Consider the following 12940-nt stretch of genomic DNA (forward strand, 5'->3'; position numbering starts at 1 on the left):
CTGCCTCCCAAGAAATCTGTATGCAGGTCAGGAAGCAATAGTGAGAACTGGACATGCAACAACAGACTGGCTCCAAATTGGGAAAGGAGTAGGTCAAGGCTGTATATTGTCACCCTGCTTATTTAACTTATATTCAGAGTACATTATTCAAAATGCAGGCTGGATGAAGCACAAGCTTGAATCAAGATTGCCAGGAGAAATATCAATAACTTCAGATATGCAGATGACACCACCCTTATGGCAGAGAGTGAAGAGGAACTAAAAGGCCTCTTGATGAAGGTGAAAGGGGAGAGTGAATAAGCTGCCTTAAAACTCAGCATTCAAAAAACTAAGATCAGGGCATCTGGTTCCATCACTCCATGGCAAATAGATGGGGCACCAACAGAGAGGTTTTTGACTAAGTATTTTGGGAGGCTCTGGTGAAATAAAGTGGAAATGTTCCTTTATTGTAGGATATGTCAGGGTCTTTAATATGCTCACATATTTATATAATATACTGTAATTCTCCTAGAAGGAAATACTGCAAATAACATTTCCCAAGTCTTTGACCACTGCATCCTTTATTTGAAGAAAATTTTGAGAAACACAAATCAAGTATAACAATCTCATTTTGAAGATGAGAACACCCTGTTTAAAACCTATTTCTCTTGACCTTCTCAATGTTTCCTTCTGTGTTCAACCACTCAGTCGTGTCTCGTCCTTTGTGACCCCACAGACTGTAGCCCGACAGGCTCTTCTGTCCATGCGATTTTTCAGGCAACTGGAGCATGTTGCTATTTCATACTCCAGGAGACCTTCCTGACTCAGTGATCAAACCTGTACCTCTCACATCTCCTACATTCTTTAGCAATAGTGCCACCATTTCCTTCTAAAATAAGACAAATAATGATATTGAGATCCTGATGTTTTGTCCCTTGTCCTCTCAATACATCCCCAGCACAATATTAGTTGTTTTAGGCACCAGTCATAGGCAAGAAAAGAGCTGACACAGTAGCCATCCCAATTATATATCCTAATATTCTGGATTGGGAACTTTCGACCAATGATATCTGTGAGTCTCTTATATCACACATTTTAAACCTAGGCTATTCAACATTGAGAAAACAAAGATCATGACATCTGTTCCAATCACTTCATGGCAAATAGATGGGGAGACCATGGAAGTAGTGACAGATTTTATTTTCTGGGATCCAAAGTCACTGCAAACTGTGACCACAGACATGAAATTAAAAGAGACTAGCTCCTTGGAAGAAAAGTTATGACAAATCTGGACAGCATATTAAAAAGCAGAGACATTACTTTGCCAACAAAGGCCTGTATAGTCAAAGGTATGGTTTTTCCAGTAATTGTGTACAGATGTTAGAGGAGGAGCATAAAGAGAGCCGGGTGCCGAACAATTGATGCTTTCAAACTGTGGTGCTGGAGAAGACTCTTGGAGAGCAAGGAGATTAAACTAGTCAATCCTAAAGGAAACTCAACCCTGAATATTCATTGGAAGGACTGATGCTGAAGCTGAAGCTCCAGTACTTTGGCCACCTGATGCGAAAAGCCAATTCTTTGGAAAAGACCCTGATACTGGTAAAGACAGGGCAACAGGAGGAAGGGGTGACCGAGGATGAGATGGTTGGATGACATCACTGACTCAATGGACATAAGTTTTAGCAAACTCAGGGAGATAATGAAGGACAGGGAAGCCTGGTGTGCTGCAGTTCATGTGGTAGCTAAGAGTTGGATACAAGTTAGTGACTGAACAACAATTCATTCTTTCAACTTTTTTTCAAGTGGTTCAGCAATGAACTCATCGGCCAAAACACAAGTAATTACAAATTTTTGTGTGAAAAATGCCATTGGTATTTTGAAAGGGATTACAATGAATCTGTAGATTGCCTTAGGTAGCATGGTAATTTTAATAATATTGATTCTTCCAATCTAAGAACACAGCACATATTTTCACCTGTTTGTGTTGTCTTCAGTTTCTTTCATCAGCATCTTATAGTCTTTGGAGTAAAGGTCTTTTGCCTTCTTAGGTAGGTTTATTCCTAAGTATTTTATAATTTTTGTTGCAATTGTAAATGGGATTGCTTCTTTCACTTTCTTTCACTTCACTGTGTATAGAAATGTGACAGGTTTCTGTATATTAATTTTGTGCCCTGCAACTTAACTGAATTCATTGATAAGTTCTAGTGGTTTTCTGGTGGCATTTTTAGGATTTTCTTTGTATAGTTTATGACTGGCATCACCGACTCAATGGATATAAGTTTGAGCGAACTCCGGGAGACAGTGAAGGACTGGTAGCCTAGTGTGGTGCAGTTCGTGGAATTTCAGAGTCAGACACAACTTAGCGACTGAACAAAAACAACAACGATGTATAGTATAATGTCTTCTGTAAACAGTGAGTTTTATTTCTTTCTTTCCAATCTGGCTTCCTGTTATTTCTTTTCCTTCACTGATTACTGTGGTTAGGACTTCCAAAATTATGTTGAATAGAAGTGGTGAGAGTGGGCATGCTTGTTTCTTTCCAAATTTTAGAGGAAAATAAAGAACTTTTCACAGAAATAAACAGCTCTTCAACATTGACTATGATGTTAGCTGTGGGTTTGTCATATATGACCTTTATTACATTGAGGGAGACCTCTTTGCTTACCTTCTGGAGAGTTTTTATCACAAATGGATGCTGAATTTTATCAACAGCCTTTTCTTCATCTATTGAAAAGATCATATGATCTTTATCCTTCAATTTGTTAACATGGTATATTACACTGATTGATTTATGGATATTGAAAAATTCTTGCATTTTGGGATAAATTCCACTTGATCATGGCATATAACCATTTTAATGAATTTTTGGGTTCAGTTTGCTAGTATTTTGTTGAGGATTTTTGCATCTATGCTCATCAATGATATTGGCCTGTAATTCTCTTGTTTTGTAATAATTTTGTCTTATTTTGGTATCAGAGTAATGGTGACCTCAAAGAATGAGTTAAGAAGTGTTCCTTCATCTACAGTTTTTTGTAAGAGTTTCAGAAGTTTAGGTGTTAAATCCTCTAAGAGTTTGGCAGAATTCATCTGTGAAGCCATTGGTCCTGGATTTTTGTTTGCTGGGTGTTTTAAAATTACTAATTCAATTGCCTTACTGGAAATTGATCTGTTCCTATTTTCTACTTTTGTTTTCTGGTTGAGTTTTGGGAGATTGTACCTTTCTAAGAGTTTGTTCATTTCTTTTAGGCTGTCCATTTTTTGGCATATAGTTGTTCATAGCAGTCTCTTATGAGTCTTTTATTTCTGTGGTGTCAGTTGTAACTTCTTTTTCATTTCTGCTTTTATTGATTTGGGACCTCTCCCTTTGGAGACCTGGGTTCGATCTCTGGATTGGGAAGATTCCCTGGAGAAGGGAAAGGCTACCCACTCCAGTGTTCTGGCCTGGACAACTCCTTTGGGGACACAAAGAATTGGGCGTGATTGAGCCATTTTCACTTTCACTTTCCTTTTTTTTCCCTCAATGAGTCTGGCTAAACGTTTATCAATTTTGTTTATGTTTTTCAAAGAATCAGCTTTTATTAATAGTCCCATTGACCTTTTCTACTTTTTTGTAGGCTCTATTTTCATTTATATCTGCTCTGATCTTTCTTTCCTTCTACTAACTTTAGGTTTCATTTGTTCTTCTTCCTCTACTTCCTTTAGGTATAAAGTTAGATTCTTCATTTGATATATTTTGTTTCCTGAAGTAAGTTTGTATTGCTATAAAATTCCCTCTTAAAACCGCTTTTTCTGCATCCCACAGGTTTTGAATCATCATATTTTCACTTGTCTCTAGGTATTCTCTAATATTATATTCAAAATAAACTCAAAACTGATTAAAGATCTAAATGTAAGAATGGATATTATAAAATTTCTAAAAGAAAACACAGGCAGAACATTCTTTGACATAAATCACAGCAATATCTTTTTGGATCCTTCTCATAAAGTAAAGAAAATAAGAGGAAAACAAAACAAATGGGATCTAATTAAACTAAAAGGCTTTGGCACAGCAAAAAGAAAACCATTGACAAAAACACAACCTACTGAGCAGAAGAAAATATTAGCAAATGATATGACTTATAAGGGGTTGATATCCAGTATATATAGTTTATATAATTCAACATCAAAAATTACATCCCAATTTTAAAAAATGGCCAGAAGAACTGAATAGACACTTTTTCGAAGAGGAAATGCAGATGCCTAGCAGGTGCATGAAAAGATGCTCAACACACAAATCACCAGCGAAATGCAAATTAAAATCACAATGAGATATCACCTCACACCTACCAGAGCAGCTCTTATCAGAAAGAACAAAAAGAACAAATGTTGGTGAGGATGTGGAAAAATGGAAACTCTTGTACGTTGATAATGGGAGTGTAAACTAGTGCAGTCACTGTGGAAAACAGTATGGAGATTTCTCCAAATACTAAGAATAGCACTACCTTATTACCCAGAAATTCTACTCCTAAGTATGTACCTGCAAAAAACAAAAACACTAATTTGAAAAGATACCTAACAGCATTATTTAGAATTGCCAAGATATGGAAGCAATCTAAGTGTCCACCCACAGATGAATGGATAAAGAGAATGTGGTATACATGTATAATTGAATACATTCAGTCATAAAAAAGAATGAACTCTTGCCATTTGTAGTAACATGAATGAAACTGGAGGGCATTATGCTAGTGTAGTAAATAAGACAAAGACAAATACTATATGATATCACTTAAATGTGGAATTAAAAATTACAACAAACTAATGAATAAAACAAAAAGGTAGACTCACAGATATAGAGAACAAACTAGTGGTTACCAGTGGGGTAGAGGCAACATACCAGTGGGGGAGTGGGAAATACAAAGTACTGGGTATAAGATGATGTCAAGAATGCATTATATAACATGAGGAATATACCAATATTTTGTAATAAGTATAAATGGAAAGTAACCTTTAAAATTTTATTAAAATTTTTAAATAAAAAGCAAAAAAAATCCTTTGCCACTAAATGTTGATCTTGTTTATAGTTTTCTAGTTTTCTTACCTATAAAAAGGAGGCAGAAATAGCAATCATGAATTTATATACAGCACAGTTAATTCTGATTATGCTAACATTTTTTATTCTAAAAGTGGCTTAATGAATTGGAGTTTATATGACTACAAAATCAATATATCTATCCACACAGTCAAATTACTATGATTAAAAACCAGGACCTTAACACTTTTGTTCTTATATTTGGAGAATGAATGGAAATAATATCTCTACTGAATCATTGGTCACATAGATCCATAAAATCTCTTACACTAAATATCAACCAGTGGCCATGAACTCCTAATGTGTTATGAAATACCTTTGATCCTAGGGACAAAAAAATCAAGACCTTCCAAAGAAGACAACCACTGAATTAGAATAAAAAACATGGGTTCTGAAACTGGACAGAAAAGCTAAGGGTATGTCTATTTCCCACTGATTGGTCATATAGATGGAGCCAGAACATAACTTCCTATAAAAATACTCAATTAAGTGAGGGAGGAAAAATATCCTTTTGTTTCTTATAAAGGAGACATCTTCCCTTTAACGATCCACTAGTTTAAAAAAAATCTCTAGCACTGGGAAGTTAGGATAAAGAGACAAGCTCCTAAACAGGGTTGTTTTTCTATACACTAATGAAGTTCATAATTTAATTGGAGAAATTATTAGACATATTCTCTCCTTACAATGGTACAAATCTCAAAGGAAAATAAGCTGCTTATACATATAATCTCTTTATAATTCAAGAAATCCTCAAGGATTTAAAAAATATACTCTGAATCAGAATGGCACTCTGTTGTCCACTTAACGTGAATTCATACCATAAATCTTTATTTTAAGCATTTCCACTGCAGTTAAGTAGCAATGCTTTGTATTGTTTTTTATTTTTAAGTATGATTATTAAGTTTTTCATCTGAATGCTCTCATTTATTGAATTTCATTTTCTTTTGAAAAGAAGAGGAAATTAAAATGAAAGTTTGGGGATGATATTGGTTAAGGGCTAAATTTACTTTGAAAAAAGAATTCAAGGGATACAAACATTTGCAAATGTATGAAAGCTTACTATATGAAAGAGGCAGCACACATCCACTACAGTTCCGGAAGACAGAATGTGGACTTATATAAGAAGTTAAAAGGAAAATTTGATTGCTCTCAACTGAAAGATAAACTTTCTTAAATAAACTAAGGTAGTTGGTTATTTCCAAGTTTATCCATTAATGTTTGTGTATTGTTTCAGTGTTTGATGATGTCTATTAAGTGGAAGTAGTTGCAGGTATTAAAGGTCTATGGAAAATATGAGAAAAATTAATATTGAGAAAATTAAGTTCATTTATTTTCTCCCTCAGAAAATGAGCAACTATCATAATTTTGTTTTAGCTGTAAAACACTTAGATCTAATACAATATGACAAATTAGTCCAATTACACATTATAAAGTTGGTAAAATGAAATAAGAAGTTCAGATAAATGCACTGCAATCTGGTGTAATGAAATGCAAGTTTCCTTCACTATGTGAAAACAGGGCATTTCTGAGAAACCTTTTATAAGCTAAAAGGTTTAAAATGAAGAGGTAATTACCTTAGGACACATCTTGCTAGGAGTTGCATGGAATAAACTGAGACAGAGCACAGAAACTCACAGACCCAGATCAAAACTGTGGAGTCTTGATGCTAAGATGCTGAGTGTAGTTTCCAGGGAAGGGGCCTGGTGATGCAGCTCTCACCAGGCCGCTCATGGCGCATGCTGCCTCCTTGCTGTGGAACAATCCCTAAACGCTATTTTTGCTTTTCTCATTCTTAAATAAAGGTAAAAATCCTCTTCAGATTCCTTTTGGTTAGCAAAAACAGATATTAACATAGGTCTTCTGTAAAAAGCAAAGTGGGGATAACTGTACTGAGTCACAAGACTTGGAGAGGTGGCTTCCAGAACATTCTAAGAAGGATACAACCACAAGACTTATTGGTTCATTACTGCCATTTAAAGATGGGTTTTGGGGGGGAGGATATTCTGGGTCTTCTATGTCTATTGAGCTCACTTCAGGCTAGTGTGGCTACAAGAGCATGATAGAAAATATGAAGTTTGTAAATAGCAACCTGATTTTGTTACTTTACCATGTATAGGATGTTTAAAAGAAAGTTATGGAACTTGTCTGGTCCTCAGTTTCCTCATCTTTAAGATAGAATTAATGGCACCTGCCTCACAGGTGCCTTTAATCCTTGTAAGGATTAAAGGAAAGAAGGGATCTGATAAGAATCTTATAACCTGTGTGCTGTACAAATGTAAAGGCATACTACTTAAATATTAACAGGGGAATTAACTCATTCCCCTCTTTTCTGATTTCCTTCTGTTTCTCAGAGTTTTTCTTAATTTCTTTTAAAAATTATCTCTTGGGGCTTCCCTGGTGGTCCAGTGGCTAGGACTTCGAGCTCCCAATGCAGGAGGTCTGGGTTCAATCCCTGATCAGGGAACTAGATCCCACATGCCACAACTAAGAATTTGCATGCTAAAACTAGGACCTGGTACAGCATATAAGTAAATAAATAAACAAATAAATTAAAAAAAAATTACCTCTTAAATGACAGTACTCCAGGGAGTTCTATAAATGTTCTATAAATGATGATGGTGATGGTTGAGTTACTAGGTCGTGTCTGACTTGTGCAACCCCATGGACTGTAGCCCGCCAAGCTCCTCTGTCCATGGGATTTCCCAGGCAAGAATACTGGAGTGGGTTGCCACTTCCATCTCCTGGGGATCTTCCCAATTCAGGGATCGAACCTGTGTCTTCTACATTGGCAGGTGTATTCTTTACCACTGAACTGCCTGGGAAGCCCTTATAAAAGTCATTTATAGTTATAAGGGAAAACACTTATCATATCAGTGTCATCCTTTCCCTAAACTTCAACCATCACATGTAAAGTGATAATTTTCAAACCTACATTTCTCATGCAAACCTCTCTCTGGGACACCAGGGCAATATTTGCAAATCCTTACTGGACTCTCCACTTGGATCTCTACTAAAGTCTTTCCTTCTTTGAAATCTGATTGGTGGCCAAGTCCTATAGACTTTGTAAGCAAATATTAAGCCCTTATGCTCTGATGGCTTTTTATGGAATTTGGAGAACTTTCACAGACTCCATTTGTGCATCAAGACTTGCAGTTACAGTTGCTCCACAATTAAACAATGTTACTGTTCTCCTTGTCTCACTCTGTATTTCCTTGTTAATATAGCCACACTGCATCATCCCTTAACACCATTGCCTTGAATGCTTCTCACCTATACTTAATTGATATATTAGAACCCATATAATCTTAGATTTCCTGTGACATGGGGAACTCAGATACCCAGCTGCAGGAATCCTTCAAGGCTTTTGGAGATGCTAAAGGTCCTCAGGAAGAAGACGGAAGAATGTCTCCCAGGATTTGCCCACCCCACCAATTCCTCACTAAATGGAGTTCCTCAACATGCTTTGTTGTTGTAAAGCATAATTTGTAACCTAGGATATTCATTCTGCACTGGCTGCTTGGCATTCTAAGGCACATATTCAAGATACCACGCAAGTGTTACCCTCATCAAAGCTTTTGCTAGGCTGCCCGGATTGTTAGTATTTCTTGCTCTGTTTCCAGGACACTTTACACACTCACACAATAAAAGCATTTAACCCAAACTGTCACCATGTTTTGTTCCATGTCTGGTCCCCTTCTGGATATCAGTTCCTTGAAGGCATTGACTATGCCTTCTGCATCTCTGTATAGCCACTGTCTAGCCCAGTATCTGTCCCAGGGCAGAGGTAAAGTCTTTTCGGGTAACAGAAAGAAGAAAGGTATTATAAAAGCAGAGTCTGTTAAGCAGTAGCAAAGTCCAATAATAATCAGGACTAACTGGGAAGAATGGACAAACACCAGGCCAAACGTGTCAAAAGCACCCTTCAGGATGCCTCTCACAGCAGAGGTGAAGAGTAAATATTTTAGTGGACTTATTCAAATTGCAGCTAGGAAAAAGAGTAGGAAAACTTGTAGGGTAAATGTCAGTCTTTTATAATTGGCAGAGCACTTTTGTATTACAGGTGTTTTCCAAATTATTTGAAAAAAAAAACTGAAGAATGCTCAGGTGCTTTTATACTTTTAAGTTTCCACAGGTGTTTCTACTTACCTAATATCACATGTTTGTGCACTAACCATTTGAAAACCTTGCTCCAAGAAAGTGAATTGCAACCACACTTTGTCCCAGTTAGAGCAAATACCACAGCAGTCATATTTTATAGTGAGGGCTTACGAGTACATCTTATTCTTTCTGAGGTTAGAGTAGAGGGGGGCCTTTCTCACTCCTGACACCTAAAGAGAATACTTCTGCCCCTGGACTCTCCCAGCTCCTGAGACTAGGCAGCGAGGCTGTGGTTCTAAGCTGGGGCATCAGTGAAGGGCAGAAAGGACCCAAAACTGTGCAGAAGTGGAGCTTCTGTGCTAGTACTCCCTGGCTCCTTTCTTAAAGATAGACGGAGGCATAGAGGGCAAAGTCAATCCTGTAAATAGTAACTGACAGCCAACTGCCTGTAGAGAGCTTGCATAGGTCCTGACGGTGTTAAGAAATGAGTAAACACCACTGAGAAAAAAATATTGATAATTACGTTTAGGAATACTGTGTAATAAGGTAAGTAATGGAGATGTTCATTAGCGTTTTCTACCACTGAGAAAAGTTCTTACAATCCTATGCTAAATCTTCTAGAGGTTGAAAAATTTTTTTCTATTATCCTATATATGATATATTGCTGACAACATATCTTACAAAACAATGAACATATTGTCCAGTGATCATCGATCTTTCAGACGGGACAATTATTACAGTAAATCACATTACTTCCTTGAAGCTCTTCACCTCAAAGAAACAATAATATTGAATTTATGTTCTATACAGTCTATCTATGTGAGAAATATGTTTACTTTTTGATTAATTTAAATCTGTAAACTTTAGACAGAAACAAAACACTTAAAAAGCAGAACTTCCAATTGTGTAACTAAGAATGCATTTTGGACATTATCTGTATTTAACGGCCTGGGCATTTAACTCTCTGTCTGTATAAAAAAGATGTTCAGAGCAAACATCTTCTCTTCACTTTTCCTCTCACCCCTCATCTGGGTAGATTTTATTTATGCATTAGATGACCTTTTTGGCCATTAGAACCATCTTGATTCAGCAGTTAATTAACACAAGTACCATAATTTAATACAGTTAATGCTACTTGATGCCCTTTAATGTACTTTCCATTAGTAATATTATTGTAGTATTACCCTGTAAATTAAAATGAGATCAAGACTAAGAGAGCCACTCTTTAATTAAGGTACTGGCACACTCACTCCTCTATTATTCACTAGAGAAAATCACCCTGATTTACTGAAGCAGGACATCCATAAGTCAGAATTAGTCCATGAAGATTATTAGGTTTATTGAACAATGTAAGTAACACAGAATCACTAAGAATGCCGACAGCCATGTGTCTTCTTTTTCCTCCATTATCTTAATAAATTACACAATAAGATGGAGTAAATGGAAGCCAAAAAAGTGTGGGCAAAAGAGGAATAAAATTTTTATGATGTGATTATAGTTGTTGTCACCAGTGAAACTGGTATCAGATGTGTCACATGCTAAAAAAGAACATAAATGCTACACTGGTTTAGTAGCAATCAAAACATCACTTTTTACAGAAAATTATACTAGCCAGGATAAAACATAAAGGCTATATGCACATGTGCACATGAAGTGGAGAAATGGAGGTCATAGTCTTCAGTCAATTCGAACAAAGACACTCCACAGTTTTTGTTTCATAGCTTAATATTTCAAGCGGAAAAAAACCTGTAGTATTATGTGTCCACTATTGTAAGGAAATTTCCCCATTTTCCCCAAACAACTCATGCCAATTCTCATATTATGGTGGGGGTGGAGGTGGAGTGGCAGATGGAAAAATATCTATTATCATGATCAGACACAGACATGTAAAAGTAAGTTAAACGTTGCAATCACATCAAGGCTGGAGAAGAGTGGGCTGAGGGAAGCAAAGACTTCAGTTATATTTTGGAAAGTTTGTATTTATAATATTCTTGAAAAGAAACATTTAGACCTTTATTTTAGAGATGATCAATTAATGCTCAATCCCTCTATAGATTATTTACTACGCAGGAAGAAGAAAACTCAGGATTTTAACCCAATGGGAAGTTTCTACTCTATATCAGTTTCTTTGCTGAAAGGGCTGTGAACCAGGCGACAACTTAACAGTCCCCTTTGGTGCCTCCATCTTCCTTATATAACTTAGAAGCTGGAGACACGCCTGAGCCATCAGGCCTTAGTTCTTTAGTCCCTCCTCTAAGACTAAAAATACCCCAGCCATCTGGTGCCTAGCACAGTACATGCCAGCATCAGTTTTGCCCTGAGGAATTTGGACAGAGTTTGGAAGTGACAGAGTGGAACCTAATGGAAGGGGCTCAGCTCTACTGGACCTTTCTCTTTTGCCCAGCTGCTTCCTTACCAGCTTACAGTTGACTGGTGAACAGGAAAAGACAGAGGAGGTGAGTTCCAGAGAAGGGAGGAGGGCTCCTCCAAACTCTTCAGAACCACTGAAATGCAGTTGAAGACAGTACTAGGATGAGGGCTAAAAGATAACTGATAAATCTGATGGGATTCTACACTTCTACCATGGCACCTTTAAGTGACAGTATGTTTGACCCCAGTAAAGAATGCACAAAAGTGCCTTTAGCTTTAAAATATACTTTCCACTCTCTTGACTACTCAGAGGAAACAAAAACAAATATCTAATGACAGAAATAAGGCCCAACAATGGTTATTTCCTAGCCAAAGAACATCATAAGACTGCCTTTTTTATAAGTGCAAAATGAGAGTTTTAGAGAAATTGGACTATAAAGATTTTGGCTTAGATTAAGGAGTTCTCAAACTGTAAGTAAACTGACCGAGGTGATTCTACTTAACAATATAGATCATACTGGGATTCAGATTTAATTTTGCAATTATTCTTGTAGATAAACAGAATACCTGTTACTTTGTTATGGTTTGCTATTATTAACAATATCAACATCAACTATTTTTATATATTACATGTTCCCAAGAATAAGATACTGGAAACTGATATTGTGCTAAAATATTCACAAGTACAATAGCTGCTTTTTATTATAAATCACAAGCTCATATTTAAGGTCAGAGCTCCACACTGCTCTCTCATTATACCCTGGTAATATATGAACCTTAGAACCCGCAAGCTCAATATTGAACCAGTGCATATTTCTTTCAGAATATCTCAGATATTGCTCTGGAGATAACTTCACCAAACTTCACCAAGCCTTGGTTAAAAGTTTTTAAAGAGGCTCCATTGCTAAAGACTCGACTCTTCCATGAGAAACGTGAAGCTAGAACAAAGCTGAGAATAGGTGGCCATCAGTTCCTGCTACCCTCCATAAGTAAGATTCCATACGGTAAAACCCCTCTGCCACTGTACTGAGTTCATGCCCACCACCTCATTCTGTATGCCTGCTATGGCCCTCACTTAGCAGCAGTGACCACTTCTAGTGCACAAGTGTATAAACACTATCACTAAGGTGGGTTGAGACAACTCTCTGAAAGCCCAGGGAGTCTCAACACTTCTCTAGTCTCTGAAGACTAGGCTGCCATAAGAGATGCTGGAAGCCAGTAAACTTAATGAATCCTGACTTGTTGTTTAGCTAAACATACACGATATATGCACTGTTTACATATATGATTAAATAAATCTACACAGTTAACTAAAGCTACATGATATATGTACTGTTTGTATTCTTATTGTCATATATTTGATTTAAAGCTCTACTGGCATTTTTAGAATGATTTTTGCTCTGCTTCACATTTCCATTTTTCCCC

General features: G+C 36.7%; 1 protein-coding gene across 10 annotated transcripts in view; it reads right to left on the reverse strand.

Annotated features, from left to right (window-relative positions):
* NTNG1 (netrin G1) overlaps nucleotides 1-12940 on the reverse strand; it is a 399049-nt gene that overhangs the window by 150450 nt on the left and 235659 nt on the right. The gene's annotated exons all lie outside the window — the stretch shown is intronic.

The sequence above is a fragment of the Muntiacus reevesi genome, chromosome 1, assembly GCF_963930625.1.
Source record: "Muntiacus reevesi chromosome 1, mMunRee1.1, whole genome shotgun sequence".
NCBI lineage: Eukaryota > Metazoa > Chordata > Mammalia > Artiodactyla > Cervidae > Muntiacus > Muntiacus reevesi.